This window comes from Carassius auratus, unplaced genomic scaffold (genome assembly GCF_003368295.1).
Source record: "Carassius auratus strain Wakin unplaced genomic scaffold, ASM336829v1 scaf_tig00007487, whole genome shotgun sequence".
Classification (NCBI taxonomy): domain Eukaryota; kingdom Metazoa; phylum Chordata; class Actinopteri; order Cypriniformes; family Cyprinidae; genus Carassius; species Carassius auratus.
The window spans coordinates 545,001-563,128 of record NW_020523854.1 but is presented as its reverse complement, the minus strand read 5'-3'; positions in this window follow the sequence as shown (position 1 = coordinate 563,128).

Below are 18,128 nucleotides of genomic sequence, written 5' to 3'. Positions count from 1 at the left end.
CTCAGGCTTTGATCCTGAGTTTGTGGAGCGCGTGCACATGAATATGTGACATCACTGGTCCAATCATGGCCTTGCAATACAAAGCAAGTTTGATTTACTTTTCGTGAGAGATCTATAAAAGATAAATAATAATATGAATCACAATAATTATATAAATCATAAAAAGACTCAGTAATTCATGTGTCACTTCTCTCACATCTGATTGGTCCAGCTTCAGTTTGAGATCTCTAACCCAGAACATAACCTGCCCCGGAGCAGGTTAGCTGTGGAGTGTAAGTTACTACGGCAATAAGCGCAGCACCTAAAACCCAGGATTGGTGCAAACTAAACTGAAACTTACCTGGCTAGCCAAATAATCCGGCTTCATGGTACAGGCCCCAGAACACTGAAATATGAAACACGTCAAGGATAAAACAACAAGCTGAAAGAATTAATAGAAGAACAAACACTCCTTGTGTAAAAAAAAAAAAAAGAAAAAAAAAAGTACATTTTGAGATACTTAAAAAATTAAACACTTTAAAATTTTTTCACACAAAGACTACTTATACATTCAGTGTGAATTGAATACAATGTTACTGAATGAAAATGTATTATAGTTTAGCATTTAGCTGAACTTTAGAATGCATTTAGCTGACATTTAGAGTGCTTTTTGACTTAGAGTAATTAGGACTTAAGTACATCTTTATATGTAATTTCATACTTTTGTTGTCTTTGAAATGTTTTTCAAGTGTACAGTTGAATGTACAGACAAGCATTTATGGTAAACTAATGTTTAAAACTTTTTTCATTACAGTACAGTACATCACAGTATTTATGACGATGAAATTGCAATTTTAGACCTATTTATAATGGCGGTTTTTTAATGCAATGTTATTTTCCTATTGCATTCATTCATTCATTCATTCTTTCATTCACTTACTTTTTATTATAGTAAAGAAAAGCTTGAATTTTGGAATTTTAAGTTAATCACAATGAAGACACTACAAAAAAAAAAAAAAAAAAAAAAAAAAAACTGCAATGTAGTTAAACAAAGCAAATCTTTATTTTTGTTTTTCAACCTTATTTCAGTTTTCTTTTTAGTGCATGCATTAATTATGCAAACCTTCAAATGAGAAGTTTGATTCACTTTGACCTTTTAAAAAGCATTGGAAAACAATTGCGTTCAACCCATTTAAACCTGAAAATTAGCTTCACACGCGTGGCATGGTAAAGCATCTACAGCTTAAATGTTATCCTCCTTTAGAGGATTACTGAAATTCTGTAAATTGGTCAGGGTGGATTTGCAATTTTTGCTTGGTAATCAGTCCTATTTTCTCTGATGGCTTCTGTGTCTCTTCTTGTTCATGTAAATGAAAATAGCTGTCGGACGTTATCTGTTTATGAAAGCGGTCGGTGGTTTGGTAATAATGGTGTTTGTTCTTTATGTAGCAGCATACCTCTCCTCTACGGACAGAATGCTATTGTCACTCCAGAAATGTACTCTGAGAGGAATAAAAGATAAAAGGTGAAATAAATGGTTCCTCACACAAGGGAAATGCAGACACAGTTGTATAATGGCACTGTGTGATAAAAAAAAGAGAGAAAAAACGTTACAGGAAAGCTTTTCCAAACCCACAAAACAAAAGCACTTCAGAGGGTGTCATGTGAGTCAGTATGTTCACAGATAGTACCGTGCCCCGTGCATATGTGTCATACTCTTGTATGAATTTACAGGCGTTTATTTACATAACTCCGAGTTTTTTTGGGGGGGTCTCTTTTGTATCGTTTACTCATGTACTTTGTACTTGTGTAGGAAAATTGTTTAGATTACATCACAAGAGAGATTCGTAATGCAAATAATCAAAAACAGCACTTGACTCTACAATACTTGTACAGTACATACTTGTACAGTGACTAGGATATTTTCATGCTTTTTCAGCAGATAAAAATCAGTTATTTGAACATATCTATGTAAAACGCATTGGGAAATGTGTTCCCAGTGAATCCCAGTGTAGTGTCAGTGAATGAGTGCTGTAATATAACATATCTATATTTGTTACATATTATATCAGTTATGACTATAGTAGGAACATGAGTTAACCTTGATTCTGTGGTTTTTGCAGAATTAATCTTTAAAGAGCCAGTAAGATGAAAATTCTAAGCTTCCTATCACTGTTTATAAGTCCTGTACAACAGGTTTAAATCCATCCAAGGTTAAAAAACATTGTCATTTTGTCAGAATATCATTTTGAAATTACCTCAATTCTCAGAGATCCCCAAACGGTTCGCACGAAGCTGTTCAAAAGATTCAGCTTCCTTAAACCCCACCTTTCGGTAGCATACTCTGTTCTGATTGGTCAGTTTTGATTGGTTGTTCCGCACACAACTTCACGGTAAACAATGCGTTAGCATCTTTTGGGGGTGAATTATAATGTCTTATTCCTCTCACCACAAAGCAAACAGTAAAATAAAAAACTCAAGGGCATGAAATCAGTATATTAGCATGATTTCTGAAGGATCATGTGACACATAAGACTGGAGTAATGAGGCTGAAAATTCGGCTTTGGAATCACAGGAAGACATTACATTATAAAATGTTCTCAAATATAAAACAGCTATTTTAAATTGTAATTATATTTCACAATATTTCTGATTTACTCTATTTATTTGTCAAACAAATGAAGCCTTGGTGAGCATAAGATACTTCTTTCAAAAACATCAGTATGTACATACTAGTATGCTGTATTCAAAAACATTGTTTGGGCTATATAATGATAGGATTTAAGTTGATAGACATGTTCTCAATGTCAGGGATTATTACCTCCTGATTGAGCTATATTTGTTTTTATAGTTCATATCTGTATTTGACCTGCCAACATTTTCACTGGTGTGACCACATAAAAATATTTTCCTGATGTTTAGTGGATCAAGCTCTGAATTTGTGTTGTGATTCACATTATGGGAGTATGACGAAACACAGGCAAAATTATTATTATTAGTCATTTAACATTAGTGAAAGCCCATTTATTCCCAGAAGTGACCGGGTGCTAAGTGCTCTGCTCAAGGGCATGATGGCGATAGGGGATCCCACTGACTGTCAAGGTCATGCATGAGTCATTCCTACTGGGGTTTGAGCAAGAAACCTTTGATTTACCAACCACTGGTTTTCACAAACAAAAATGAGATTAACAATTTAAAGGAAACAGCTGAAGTTGTCATATGAAAAGCAGGGGCAAAGACAGGCAAAAGAGACATTTCTCTTTTTTTTTCTTATTAAAAGATCTTGCAGATGAATGTTGCAGTGCGGAAGCTGACAGCCCAGGGTCTGTATCTTTACAGCAGTAGCTGAGGTGAAATATTTAATTGAACACCCCTTCCTGCTTCACTGATCACAGCTACTGCTCAAATTTAACTTGTCCTGATCATGCCTCCATCACACTCGCCCTATCCCAACAGCATGTGAAGGCTGGAATTTGAAAGCTGTCAGGATATGCTCTCTTCTTCATCTCTCTCTCTCTCTCTCTCTCTCTCTCTCTCTCTCTCTCTCTCTCTCTCTCTCTCTCTCTCTCTCATCATTTCCCCTCTCTCTTTTCACTCTTTTTTTTCTTTGTCTGTTTTGAGAGATGAGAACACAGATTTTTAATGAATGGCAAGCATTTAAATGAAGGCCCCTTTACACACAGTTAACTCAAAACTGGAACCAGAGAGTGAGGCTGGAATTCTTTTATCGGAGTGTATAAATGCAGTTCATTTAATAGATAATTACAGTATTTATATTTGTATTTCTTTTCACTGTTTTAAGTTTAATGGAATGTTCTGTCATCATTTACGTATGTTGTTACAAATATTTTATTCTTCCATGGAATACAAGATGAGATATTTAAAATAATGACCATTCTTTTCAAAAGCCAACTCGAGCTTTCAAGCTTCAGAATGGAAGCAAGGGCACATAAAAAAAAAAATATATATATATATATATATATATGTCACTACATTTCATTTAGTTTTCAAATGCAGTTTGCGCTATTCATTCATTTTAATGCGGAAATATATATTAAAAAATAATGTTTTACTTCAGTTCTTTATTATAACGATTTGTCTAATTTCTCTTAAAACGTTAAGATGTATAACTGAAACTATGTTCAGCGTTTTTGTATCAAGGCGTCCAGTTTTGAACGTTATCAAATGGCTTATTCACTACACCCAAGGGTGCAACCATTTCCTCATTTTGCTGATGCATTGTGCTTAAGGCTAATAAATTAACTATAAATGGATGTCACTTAGCCAAATGATGCCATAAATATGTCATAACTGTGCAGTCTTTGCTGGTTGAGCTGCAGGAGAGTTTCAACATTATAGAAAGGCCAAAGCACAAGCAATGCTCTTCATATATCATCCAATCAACACTCAGGTTAATGACCAGCCATGGAGATACTGCCTCTGAAGAGTGGCCACTGGGTGCTTACATAGAGTGTGTTAAATCAGTAGAAATAATTGCTTTTGGAGTTTATAGACTTTGTTACTTTTAATATCCTAGTTTTTTTTTTTTTCTTGATGTACCACCATCATCTACTGTTTCTGTTGACCTTGCATTTTTCACTACAACATAATTTTTTATAGCAATTTCATTGAAAGATTTCTTCACTGAAAACACACACACATATTTACTGCACAAAACATAATTTAGGCAGAAAAAAGATTTTGTTAAGATTTCACTTTTAATTCAGACTTTGTTCATAGCCACAACATCAGAGATTCTGTAACCTAAATTTAGGGAACTTGCTAGCTCACACAATATTTAAAAATTTATGTTGTATCTTCTCTTCAATATCTCATTTGGCTCTTTTCTGCGGCAATAACATGGAGAGCAAATGAAAACATTCGAATTTGCTTTAGATAATTTCCCCTAAAGACAAAGGCTATATTAATCTCACATCCATCTTCTTAAAGTGAGATGAGTGAAGTTACAAACTGTGATCAGATTTGATTTGAAATTCCAGTCTACTATCAAAAGTTGAATATAATCTCAATTTCTCATTGAATTCTTAATAGAACAAATTATTTATCTGCTGTATGCAAGAATTGTTTATTGCAACATCACTGAGAACTTCATTGCTGCAGCGTCTGAGCAATAAAACGTTCCTCTGGCTTTCATTCTCACTCAGTACTATATCATAACACAATGAGAGCTCACTTTAGCTACCAAGATGCACCTGTGATGTGAGAGCAGCAAGTGCTCACACATGCCAGTTTGGCGCGAGATGGATGAAGATGTTATTGATCTCTTAATAATTTTAGGCAGTTGATGAATGATGCTTAACCTTGTAAAGCCAAAAGATGCTTCTATAGTTGTTTCCTTAAGAAGTTGATTTGAGTTAGGCAGGTCATAAATACGTTTATTTTAAATGTAGTATTATATTTGAAACATCAGTGTTTTATGGCACATGTAGTATGATATAGGGGAATGAGAGCTCATACACGCGGGAAAAAACACACCTCACTTTTATACATAAGCTCAATCTAAGCAAAAACTGTGCAGTTGCTGATATTTATATGGCCCAAAAATAAGATAAATATCTGATAGCTTGCAATGTAAATCAATTAGATCTTGAATAACATTCTAATATAGACAACTATTTACATAATGTATATAAGTATCAATTGTGGGTGGCAAAACATATAATGCAAAACGATATTGAAAAAAAAAAGATGCATGGATAATCAATTAAACCTTGTGGCTTCGGTCCAGTCTAGTCCAGTAACAATATACAAAGTTATTCTTATATAATTTCATACATTCATTAATCATTAAATTTTTCACAGAAAAAGTCACATGTACCACAACCTGAAGATGGACATTTTTAAAATTGCAAATAAGGAAACTACCGAAACTACCAATTCAATGACAAAAGGCAGTGGTACACACAACAGGGTTTTCACATCTGAAAGCTGAATAAATAAGCTTTCCACTGATGTATGGCTTGTTAGGATAGGACAATATTTGGTCAGAATCTGGAATCTGAGTGTGCAAAAAAATCCACATATTGAGAAAATCTCCTTTAAAGTTGTCCAAATGAAGTTCTTAGCAATGCATATTACCAATAAAAAATTAAGTTTGGATATATTTCTGGTAGGAAATTTACTAAATATCTTCACGGAACATGATCTTTACCTAATATCCTAATGATTTTTGCCATGAAAGAAAAATTTATCATTTTGACCCATATAATGTATTGTTGGCTATTGCTGCAAATATACCCCTGCTACTTATGACTGCTTTTGGGCTCCAGGGTCACAATTGATATAGTAGGTTTTATAATGTTAAATATTCACATTTTGTCATTTGTTCTTTTTTAAGGAAAACTTTTATGGTTGCAAATTTGAAGCGACTAAAATATAGTTTACGAAGCTTACACGCATCCCTCTGATCTTTACACAATTACTCCAAATAAGATACAATGTCCTTTGAAACACACCAAAATTAAGGGTAAATTTCAGCATGCTGCCATTTCAAACATAATTGGTAAATTACATGTCCTCTCTTTAGTAAGATGAGCCAAATTGCAGAGAATCCCTAGGTGGAGCAATTTAGAGTTTTCCTTATTGGGTCTGCAGTAATGATGACTATCAGATATGATCTGTTTTTCTCATGAGAAGTGACAAAAAGTGATGCTGACAAACGTTGTCATAATTTAGGGTTTCTAGTGCTGTAGCAATCATTTGAGATCATAAATGCTATTCAGCTGTCAATCTGGTTATCGTCAAGGAATAAAAATGGGAAAATGATGCAGAATGGACGTATTTGGCTGTTTAAAAAAGGCCTGTATTTCTCCCATACATGTTTAATGGGGATGCATTCAACTCTACTTTCACATAATGAACACTGACAGTTCCTGATAGGATTACTGAAAGAGTGATATGCACAGCCTTACCAAAAATAACCCAATGCATTTATAGAAGCAGTCATTACTATATGAATCAGTGGCATAATCTTCCTGAATTTCACTGAGCTGTCATCTTCTAACAAGTGGAACTTGTTTTGGCAGTGCTATTAGAAAAACACATGATCTTCAATATTCCTCTTTGTCTACTTCAATAACGTCCCGCCACTTTCTGTGTAAACGACACTGTCACCCCACAACTCGGGCCTCTATATTTCCAGGGTCTCTGCCGCCGAGGCTGCTGCTACAGCTGAGCATGTTAAAATGTAATGAATCACGAAAACAAAGATATGTAGGATTTGCAGGCACAAGCCAAGATCGTGGCCTTCAAGCACTGGGACCTTTGACAGTGCACACAGTAGGGCTTGTATTCTGGCGTTTGATTCTACATTCCCTGTCTCTCACGGCCCAGACGCCCACACTAAAGATTCAGCTACCTCCAGGCAGTAAGACGAGGTGTCAGTACCACAAAATGAAAACCTGAGAAAACTCCAAGGGCAAACACTCTCTCTGTTCATCTGAATCTAATGTTTGTCTCTAACAGAAGCATGCAATGGAGCTATTTGTTATGTTTTGAATATATTTTCATTTTTTAAATAGGTCAACATTTCCACATGGTACTATTTAACCTTATTTGGTATCTTTTTGCAATATGGCAAATATCATATTACTTTGCTTTCTTGCTATTCAGACACTGCATTCTTTATAGTTACCTATTGAGTTCAGCTCATAAAAAATGAGTGGAGAGTTTATTTAGTGTACAGGTCATTTCAAGAGTAATAAACAAAGTGATGGAAAATATTTATTTTCATGCATTTTAAATGTTTAAAAATGAGAAAACACTAATTTCATCTCCTGACTGCATTATTATTTGTAAAATAGGGGCTTTATGGAGGGTGTGTATACAAGGTTATAAGTATAACAGTTTATGTTTCATCAATTTAGCGAAATGAAAGTGAATGAAACAAGTGTCTTAGCCCTCAAGGGTCTAGATATTCCTACTTGAAAAGCAAAATGTTATTGATTGTGTAAAAAAACATCAACTTTGAAGCACATGCTGATAGATGGACTGGCATTACTCAACATGCTTACTACCTTCCAGCAACACTACTTTCAGCGGAGGTAAAATAGTAAAACAAATCATAATAATAGTTTAATTTCTAACAATACCCAACCCTACTTATGAAGATCCATATATGTTACATTTTGACATTGCCAACCTTTAAATTAAGTTGGCAGTAAATAATAAAAAAGTATTGAGCACTGAGTAGTTGAGTATTGTGCATTTTTCCTTATCACTATTTTTTAATAGTTGTTTAATGATTTTAATGGAAACGGAATTTGATTTTTCTATATATATATATATATATATATATATATATATATATATATATATATTTTTTTTTTTATTTAATTCAATATATATATATATATTATACAGGTGCATCTCAATAAATTAGAATACGGTGACATGCCGATCGGCTAATCAACTCAAAACACCTGCAAAGCTTTCCAGAGCCTTCAAAATGGTCTCTCAGTATGGTTCACTAAAGCCGCGTTTCCACCGCAGGAACTTTACCCAGGAACTAGGGACTTTGGCCTGGTACTTGGTGCGTTTCCACCGCAGGAACCAGGAACTAAATAAAGTTCCGGGTAAAAAAATGCCCCTCAGAAAGTCCCTGCTGGCGAGGTAGTACTTTTTTAAAGTTCAGGAACTTTCGGGGGCGGGACTTTGGCGCTAAACATTCTGATTGGTTGAGTTCACGCAGCATTGGTTGAGTTCAACCACCATTTATTCGGATCAACATTTTCAAAATTTTACTGTTATTGTGTCATGAAATGTAATTTTAAAAGTATTTCAGGCGAGAATGTAGTTGTTTAAAATTCAAATCTGATGTTTATTTATATAGACACCCACATTTAAAAATGTGTTTCGCCGATCTCTGAGACGGTGAGCTCCACGCAATCAGCAGGAGCTCAGTCCTCATGTATCCGCCGAGAAGCAGCCTCAGCTTGGATAGAACTTCTGATATGTGCCGCTGGCTCTGATGTCTCTTTAGTGGTTAAGCATAAAATATAATTCAGCTGCGGGGTAAATCTAACAGGTTTTCTCTGGTCTGTATTCAATTTATCTATATGTTAGAATGAAAATAAAAAAGGCAAATTTATATAATATTTCGTTTCATTGTAATGGCTGTATATAACGTTACACGTACATATCCCTGAACTAAGTACATTTCTGCAGCTGTTATTATGTTTAAATGAAAACGAAAGGAGGCAGTGGTATTTTATATCCTATTTCGTGTTATTGTATATATACTGAGGGGAAAATTGCTTTAGCCAAAGCCATCTGAGTTCACGCAGCATTGGTTGACTTCAACCACCATTTATTTGGATCATTTTCAAATATTACTGTTATTGTGTCATGAAATGTAATTTTAAAAGTATTTCAGGCGAGAATGTAGTTGTTTAAAACTCAAATATGTGGTTTATTTATAAAGACAGCGCCTATTTAAAAAAATGTGTTTCGCCGATCTCTGCGACGGAGAGCTCCACTCGATCAGCGAGAGCTCAGTCCTCATGTATCCACAGAGAGCAGCCTCTCCTGGGATAGACCTTCTGATATGTGCCGCTGGCTCTGATGTCCCTTTAGTGGTTAAACATAACATAATTCAGCTGCGGGGTAAATCTAACAGGTTTTCTTTGGTCTGTATTCAATTTATCTATATGTTAAAATGAAAATAAAAAAGGCAAATTTGTATAATATTTCGTTTCATTGTAATGGCTGCATATACACATATCTCTGAACTTAGTACATTTCTGCAGCTGTTATTATGCTTAAATGAAAACCAAAGGAGGCAGTGGTATTTGATATCCTATTTAGTTTTATTGTAAATATACAGTAGGGAAAATTGCAGTAGCCAAGACGAGCTGACTGAAGTTATCAAGTATATATATATATATATATATATATATATATATATATATATATATATATATATATATATATATGTTACGCTGCTGTTTATAGATTTACCAGACTTGCGTAGTTGCAGACATCACACTCCCCAGTCGAATGCACAAAGTGTGAACTAACTACCGATGATGCACGTCCAAAATCAGCATAATTTTTTTTTTTTTTTTTTTTTTTTAGCAGCGGTACTTTGTATTGAGAAACGCGCGCGGACCTACGTCACCAGTCATTTGCCTAATCTTCCCGGTACTTTACACCGCGGTGGAAACGCAGAAAGCAACAGGTCTGGGGGGAAAAAAGTTCCTGGGAAAAAAAGTTCCTGGTAAAAATGTTCCGGGTAATTTCGGTGGAAACGCGGCATAAGCTACACAATCATAAGGTAAGACTGCTGATCTGACAGTTGTCCAGAAAACAATCATTGACACTCTTCACAAGGAGTTGTGAACCACAAACATTCATTGCCAAAGAAGCTGGCTGTTCACAGAGTGCTGTATCCAAGCATGTTAACAGAAAGTTGAGTGAAAGGAAAAAGTATGGAAGAAAAAGATTCACAACTAACCGAGACAACCACAGTTTTATGAGGACTGCCAAGCAAAATCGATTCAAGAATTTGAGTGAACTTAACAAGGAATGGACTGAGGCTAGGGTCAAGGCATCAAGAGCCACCACACACAGACGTGTCAAGGAATTTGCTGAACCACAGACAACGTCAGAGGCATCTTATATGGGCTAAGAAGAAGAAGAACTGAACTGTTGCCCAGTGGTCCAAAGTCTTCTTTTCAGATCAGAGCAAGTTTTGTATTTCATTTGGAAACCAAGGTTCTAGAGTCTGGAGGAAGGGTGGAGAAGCTCATAGCCCAAGTTGCTTAAAGTCCATTGTTTATGTTTCCACAGTCTGTGATGATTCGGGGTGCAATGTCTTCTGCTCATGTTGGTCCATTGTGTTTTTTTGAAAACCAAAGTCACTGCACCCATTTACCAAGAAATTTTGGAGCACTTCATGCTTCCTTCTGCTGACCAAATTTTTGAAGATTTAATTTTCCAGCAGGATTTGGCACCTGCCCATACTGCCAAAAGCACCAAAAGTTGGTTAAATGACCATGGTGTTGGTGTGCTTGATTGGCCAGCAAACTCACCAGACCTGACCCCCAGAGAGAGGAAGATGAGAAACAAGAGACCAAACAATGCAGATGAGCTGAAGGCCACTGTCAAAGAAACCTGGGCTTCCAGACCTGCTCAGCAGTGTCACAAACTGATCACCTCCATGCCAAACTGAATTGAGGCAGTAATTAAAGCAAAAGGAGCCCCTACCAAGTATTGAGTACATGTACAGTAAATGAACATAGTTTCCAGAAGGCCATCAATTAACTGAAAATGTTTTTTTTTTAATTGGTCTTATGAAGTATTCTAATTTGTTGAGATTGGATTGAATTAGTGGGTTTTTGTTAAATGTGAGCCAAAATCATCACAATTCTGATTCTGATTCTGATTCTGATTCTGATTAAAAGAACCAAAGACTACTTCAGTCTGTGTGGACTGAATTTATTTAATACAAGAGTTTCACAATTTGAGTTGAATTACTGAAATAAATGAACTTTTCCAGGACAGTCTAATTTATTTAGATGTTTGTGTGTGTGTGTGCGTGCGTGTGTGCGTGTGTGCGTGTGTGTGTGTGTGTCACATATGTGTTTGACTACTAACCCTAAGCTTGTGGGTGTGAGTCTCAGGCTGGCAATCATGGCCGTAGCCAGGCTTTTGAAATTAGTGAGTCCAGGGGGTTTCTATAACAGTGTCTATTTACACTAACTCCACCCACCAACGTGTGACTCAGATAGTCAGCACTACAAAAGACAACCAACAGTTAACAATTCTATTATCGCAGATGGTAAAATGTGTGACATGTTCATTTTACTTCCATTGAACTGGGTTCGAACCTGCCTTTTGGGTAACTTTTTTCTCCATTTTCAAATTTCAAATCACATCACTATTAACATTTTTAAAAAGACAGTCGCGGAGGAATGGTCATTTTTTAATCATACTCTATTTTATTGCATCCCAGTTTGTTAATACTTTACTATAGTTATGGGGTGGATAATTTTATCAGTTGTTTATTAATGCCACCATACATATTTACATTTATGAATTTAGCAGACACTTTTATCCAAAGCAACTTACAGTGCATTCAGGCTAACATTTTTTACCTAACGTTCCCTGGGAATTAAACCCACAACCTTGCGCTGCTAACGCAATGCTCTACCATTTGAGCCACAGGAACATATTCCTGTTATAGATTTTATTTATAACCATTATATAGCTGATAACTTAGTCTAGTGCTCTTATGAATGTTTATAGCATGATTTGTGAAAGTTTAACTACTATAATGAATGACATAGATTTCTTAATGGCTAGTGTTTGTATAATTCATTTCATTATGTAATGTTACCCTACTTGTTCTACAGATCTCTGCACTAGTGTTAAATGCTACAGGTTTTGACAGCGTTGATAATGCTTCCGACAGGTAATATTACCGAATGTCATATCTTGTCAGCAATAACCTGTCCATGGACTTTTTTGATTACTGCCAGTTTAAATGCTGGCGATGCAATGTTCTAAGATATTGCTATTCAAAAAAACAAACACCTATAAGTAAATACAATTAACCGAAATTATTTAAAATCTTTTGAAAATTAGATAAGGTGAAGATATCGCTGACCCTAACTTTTTTTTTACCTAACTTTCTAGAGTGTCATATTAAGTGGAAAAGACAAGTCAAAAACATTTATAATAGCTGGACCTGGCAACACCGAGGCTGCGTCCGCACTCTCGCTCACAACTCTTTTAAAAGACTTGTTCACTTCAGCAGCATCTCGCAGCGATCATTTTCATACCACGGATGCTAAATATTCTGAATGTTTGGATGGGTTAAATGCAGAGCACGAATACTTGGCTGTATGTCACGTCACTTTTCACATTTTTGTCATTGCACATGTAAGGTACAAGGCAACGAAATGCAGTAAGCATCTAACCAGAAGTGCAATAAGCAGTAAGTACAGGATATACTGTACAGTGTCTACAATATGTTACAAATGTACAATAAATATACAAATAAGGCAGTAACTATGGACATAATTTACAGATTTATAAATACTATCAGCATGATATACAGATGTACTAATATGTACTATAGTATGTACTATGAACATACTATACAGATGGATTCTGCAAGAAGTGTATATACACTAAAAGCAGAAACTATAATATAATATTTACACTAGGGAATTGGACAGTAAAAAAAAGTGCATAGAAAAATATTCCAGTATGCAAATGGATTATTCAGTATTCTGGATGAACAGACAGTAGTGCAAGTAATAACAAGTGAACTGTTTTTGGTTGTAGTACAGTATGTGGAATTTTTTTTATTGATTTATTTTAAGGAGAGATATTTTATCTTAAAACATTGCAAAAACAAACAAACAAGCAAGCAAATTAAAAACAAACAAACATAATCTTATGTTAAAATGTCAAACTTTCGGAACATAATGTGCACTCTCCACGTGAAGAGTGTGAAGAAGGCAAAAGGTGGAGGATTTCAATGCATTAATGAAGCCAAATTCAATGCACAAAGCAAAAAATTGCATCTGTGTGTTTAGTGTACTTTTTGTCACCATAAATATCATTTCCTATTGAGGAAATTGTTAAGATTGCACTGTCTGATAAAAAATAGGATCCATAAACCTTTAGAACAGCTTGTACACCTCTGCTGCATTTGTATTCCAGGCACAGTTGTCAAATGCGGTAGAATGCAGGAAGCGCTCATTACCAGCTGTCATCATTTTGTGCATTAATACACACTATTCTGCTTCTTAAAAAGAGCTTTTATTTGCTGAATCATTTTTCATTTTTGTCAGTCTCAGGTTAGTCTAATCATCTCTGTCGAGAAGTTGCTGCCATTTTTGCTTTCAAGGCAAGACTTCAAATAAAAATGTAAAAGAAATTCTAGCATAACATTGCAATATAATCATATTATGGATAACACAACAAAGACAGTGGCCAACTTTAGTAATCTTAAGCCATGGAACAATATTTATGAAATGTACAGTATATGCAAAAATATTTAAACAAACTCACTGAGTTCAAACGTTTGAATGCTAGTATACTTCACATTGTATCTATCCATCCATCCATCCATTCTTTTGTTTTAATGTGAGAGGGACAATGAAACAATTGCATTCTTAACCTTAGCTTTGGCTGAGGGAAAGTAAATATTATTTAATGTTTTTTTTTTTTTTTTGGAGCACAGACAATAATTGGAGGACTCCCTGCAGAACCTTTGTCTAAACAGCTGATCTGAGCAATTGTTCAGACAACTGGTAAAAAAAAAAAGTCCATTAGCTTCATGCATCACCATCTTTTCATCTATTTCAGACTCAATAATTTCAACCAACAATAATTATCATATGTGTTTCTTTACAAACCCGAGAACCTTGAATATAAAACAAGCTATTTGCAAACATCAAAAGGTTACTAGTTATTTTCTCTGCAGGGCTAATTATCCTGTCCCAGAGTCTTAATCAAGAATCACACCATTTCAAGATATTTGACTAGCAATCCAATGACTGAAGAAGGGCATGTTTGTTTTGCAGATACTCTAGCATAGCTGTTATGAACAATCTACACTGTCAGGATGGATTAGCCTGAGCAAGATGAGTCTAAAACAGAGATAATTTTAAAGGAGTTGGGATTCCTCCTCCACTGCACAGACGCAGTGTGACAGCGCCCCATCACAGATGTTTGTCTAGGTGCTGTGCCAGTGTTTTTGTGAGATTTGCATTCACTTGTTGTGCCTCTGGCAATCCTGCTTTTCTCTAAACAGCTGCTTCTGTTCGACAGTAAGACTCTTGGCTCGGAGATGTTTGGAAGGATTGAAAGCCCCTGAAACAAACTGTCTTAGAGATGTATAGTTTTAACATAAATCACAGGGACTGTATTTTGGGAAAGTCTTGTTTGTTCACTGCTCTTGGTTTATTTGGACATGTCATTTAAAATATATTCTTGAGTACATCATCCTGACCATGAGTGGGAGCCTGTCGAGGAACAAGGAAAGATAAAATAAAATGACTAATGTTTGAAAAAACACAATATTCAACATTGTCGCAATCTAATTTTGGGAATTCTTGCTGATCCAGGTTTTTTTGCAGCTGGATGTATAAATGGTGGACTAGATGCTATCGACCAGCAAAACTTAATAGCTGAGATGGTTGACCAACGTGGTTGTTCTATTTACGCTTTTTGACTTCATAGTTGTGCTTGTTGTTATAAGGAAAACGTGCTGATGATACGTGATAATACCGGCTGATGGGTGCCGACATGATAGTTCACAGTAAATCCGAGATGTGGGACTTACAAAATGCAAATTCATCCTCTCCTCCCTAAACACGTTAAAGTAGGTCTCCAGTAAACTGGAGTAAACAGTAAATGTTATAGTTCTCTATACAATCTGTATATCAATAAAAACATGTAGTCAGATTATATTTGTAACTTACTGCCATTTCCATAGACATCAGCGTGTATTTTACAAACAGTAAATGTATGGTTTTGCTAGTACTTATGCGTATTTAAATGTCTGAAACTTTAAATAAGCATTAAATGATTGAAAAGACTGAATATTTGTGATAATATGACAAGCGCTCAGCACGTCCGATCTGGCTTTGCGCCAGCCAAAACACCACCACTTGACAAACAGGTTCCACTTCAAGGCATAAGCATGTCTTGTAGACGGTGTGGGTGGGCCAATAGTGTGCAAGGACTGGAATGCATACTTGTGCAGGCCCCATAGCCAGCTGTGTGCCAGTGCCATAGGTGGAAATCCTGTGGTGGTGGGGGTGGACAGGAACCCCATAAGAGGGTTGTCCCCCTAAAAATAGGATTACAAACCATACTGTGTATTGTAAGTAACAATGATTTATACTTTAAATAATTGTGTAAGTAGTAAAACAATACAAATGCAAACTGGGCAAAAATGCGTTTTTAAATTAAAAAAAGATTTTGAGTCTTCCCCTCCCTTGCCTTACAGTGCTTTGGTCCAAATAACGTGATATGAATGCAAATTTTACCAGAGGATCCCAGCCAGAAAACTTGTATTTTTCCCCCCAGAATGTTTATTTTTTTATTTTTATTTTTTTTACCGGCAACCCCCCTTTAAACGTGATTGGGATCGTTTTGGACTAGTTTTGAGTAGCAATTGGGTGGGTTTTGTTGCGAAAGTCTGGTGAGTGAGAACAAAGTCAATAGTTGTGGAACACGACTGTCAAGCCTATTTTATTCACTTAAACATTGGATGAAGTGATTCATTTTTCTTTAACACAGATGTTGCCAATGTCATTTTCAAAGAGTCCGATATGTTAGCAATTATAACTGTTAACTGCTTGATGGATGGTAATATCTACAACGGACAAGAGTGCTGTTGCACGGACATAACAGCTTGAAATTGTCTAATTAGGGGTCATGCAAACGCAAAGTCTGACCACAGCTTGAAGGTTTGGAGGCAGGGCTGTGTATCACCATCAAAGTCACGATACGATATGTATCATGATACAGAGGCCACGATATGATACATATCACAATACAGGGCTGCATGGAATTTAGTAAAACAGCTGAATTTAGTTAACACTGTAAACTATAGGGCCATTTCCAACTATTGGCAGAGCAGGCAGTTCAATTCTGCTTATGAAGCGCCTCCCTAACTGTTCCACAGTACAATAAGTAATGGAATATGTTTCATGTATACTTTGGGCATTCCTCACCAGGTACAATATTCAGATTGTTTGCATCTTGTTTTTAAGCCCATAAATAATAATGTACACGTTCTAATACATTCATAGTGTAATGTACTCATTCTAATATATACCAAAATCATATTTACATTGCTGGTGAAATAAAAATGAGAAGAGTTCTAAAATAATGCGCTGTCTTCACTGTTATGCACACACATGCTCAACCAAACACACAGATCACATTGCACCAAACGCAGACATTCAGGAACTAACTTTTTAGCGCTGCCCCACAATTTTATCAAATAAATAGCTTAATAACTGATAAGCTACATTATCTTTCTCAACAAGGAGCTGGTAACATCATTGTTTCTAAAGGAATTAAAGCCACAGCTTTACTGTTAATAGATAAACATGGCAAAATGGTGGCAATTCATACATTAACATTTGATGAATTATGCTTGTCTGAGAATAGAATATTGAAGTGGAGAACTCTAAACTGCAAACTAACTGGTGTTTTCAGAAAGCAAGTGCATTTATCCATAGTGGAGAGAAAGTGTGTACACATGGTTGCCAGGTTGACAAAGATAAGTAGAACACTTAGCAGTTATTTCCGTATTGCGCAAGTGGGAAGCTCTGTTTCGGGGATTACGTCTCTTTATCTCAAGCAACCCAGTTGTGTTCCTCTGCGGCCAGATTAAACCTTGTTGTAGCCTATATATTATGCTCTACTCATTATTCTTTAGAAACCTCACACTCTTTTACTCAATTTGAAACTGTGTTCTTGAATTCAAAATAAGTGCGGTCCAATGCTGCAAACGTGCCACAATATCGGGGCCAGCTGTCGTATTGATGTATATTGTATCGATGTATATCATATCGATGTATCGGCCATGGAGTTAGTGTCGATACGGTCTCATATGTAGTAGCCCCAGCTGTGTAACTGCCACTGCAGCTGCCATATGCCCAAAGAGCCTCTGGAATTGTTTCAGTGGGACTGCTTTCCTGCCCTTCAACACAGACAGCGCACATTCCTCTGTGAGATGTCTGAGGCAGAGGCCGTCTGTTTGACTGAATCCATCTCCATACTGAGAAAAGAGATCCTCTGTGTTGGAGAGAGGTTGCTCTTTTCACAGTTGACCTGAAGACATGACTGGCTGAGATGCCTGCACCAGATCTCTGTGCTCGCACAACTGATCCAGAGACTATGCTAGTATAAGCAAATTGTTGAAGTTGTTGAGAATGCAAGCCCCCTTCGCAACTTACGTGAAAACAGTAGCTTCGAAAATTTACAGTTTATCTGCTGATGTCACATGGATTATTTTACCTATATTCTTGCTACATTTCCCTGCCTTGATCCTGGTAGTTCCCTTGCTATCTATGGAGGTTCAGACAGCTCTCGGATTTAATCACAATTATCTTAATTTGTTTTCTGAAGAATGAAGGTCTTACGGATTTGGAACA